This window comes from Trichechus manatus, unplaced genomic scaffold (assembly GCF_000243295.1).
Source record: "Trichechus manatus latirostris isolate Lorelei unplaced genomic scaffold, TriManLat1.0 scaffold00054, whole genome shotgun sequence".
Classification (NCBI taxonomy): Eukaryota; Metazoa; Chordata; class Mammalia; order Sirenia; family Trichechidae; genus Trichechus; species Trichechus manatus.
Window position 1 is genome coordinate 7,432,600 of NW_004443990.1, and position 1,763 is coordinate 7,434,362.

Here is a 1,763-nt window from a genome sequence, read left to right on the forward strand (position 1 = left end):
TCTGTGAGCCTTGGGTTAAGATGATCCTTTTCTTGTTGCTTGTGCTCCTCATAACTAAGATAAAGTATAAGGAGTCTAGCGGCCAGCGAGGAAAAATGAACCACAACCTGATGAGTGCCTGTTACATGCCAGGCTTTTCTTCTTCTCTGAGCAACTTCGACAGCCTGAAATTGATCAAACATGCAATCAAGATGCATTGACAATTACTGGTGATTGGAATGCAAAAGTTGGAAACAAAGAAGAAAGATCTGTTATGGCCTTGGTGATAGAAATGACACAGAGGTCACATGACAGAATTTGCAAGACCAGCTACTTATTCATTGCAAATATCTTTTTTCAGCAACATAAATGGCAACTATACACATGGATATTGCAGGATGGAAAACACAGGAATCAAACTGACTACATCTGTGAAAAGAGACAATGGAAAACTCAATATCATCAGTCAGAACAAAGCCAGGGGCGAACTGTGGAACAGACAATCAATTGCTCATATGCAAGTTTAACTTGAAGATGAAGAAAGTTAAAACAAGTCCACGAGAAACAAAATATGACTTTGAGTATCCCACCTGAGTTTGGAGACCATCTCAAGAATAGATTTGATGCATCGAACACTAATGACCAAAGACCAGACAAGTTGTGGGATGACATCAAAGGACATCATACATGAAGAAAGAAAAAGGTCTTTAAAAAGAGAGGAAAGAAAGAAAAGACAAAAATGGATGTCAGAAGAGAGTCTGAAGGTTGCTCTTGAATGTAGAATAGCTAAAGTGAGTGGAAGAAATGATGAAGTGAAAGAGCTGAATGGAAGATTTCAAAAGGCGGCTCGAGAAGACAAAGTAAAGTATTACAATGAAATGTGCAAAGACCTGGAATGAGAAACCCAAAAGGAAGAACATGAACAGCATTTCTCAAGCTGAAAGAACTGAAAATTCGAGGCTTGAGTTGCCATATTAAGGTATTCTATGGGCAAAACATTGAACAGCACAGGAAACGTCAAAAATGATGGAAGGAATACACAGAGTCACTGCACCAAAAAGAATTGGTCGATGTTCAGCCGTTTCAGGAGGAAGCATATGATCAAGAACTGATAGTATTGAAAGAAGAAGTCCAAGCTGCATTGAAGGCATTGGCGAAAAACAAGGCTCCAGAAATTGATGAAACACCAATTGAGATGTTTCAACAAACGGACGCAGTGCTGGAGGTGCTCACTCGTCTATGCCAAGAAATTTCGAAGATAGCTACCTGGCCAACCAACTGGAAGAGATCCATATTTGTGCCCATTCCAAAGAAAGATGATCCAACGGAATGTGGAAATTATCAAACAATATCATTAATATCACTTGCAAGTAAAATTTTGCTAAAGATAATTCAAAAACAGTTGCAGCAGTACTTCGACAAGGAACTGCCAGAAATTCAAGTCGGATTCAGAAGAGGACATGGAACAAGGGATAGCATTGCTGATGTTTACCTGTGTTTTATTGACTATGCAAAGGCATTCGACTGTGTGGATCATAACAAATGACACAACCTTGCTTGCTGAAAGCAAAGAGGACTAGAAGCACTTACTGACGGAGATCAAAGACTATAGCCTTAAGTATGCATTACACTTCAACATAAAGAAAACGAAAATTCTCACAACTAGACCAATAAGCAACATCATGATAAATGGAGAAAAGATTGACGTTGTCAAGGATTTCATTTTACTTGGATCCACAATCAATGCCCATGGAAGCAGCAGTCAAGAAACCAAACAAAGCATT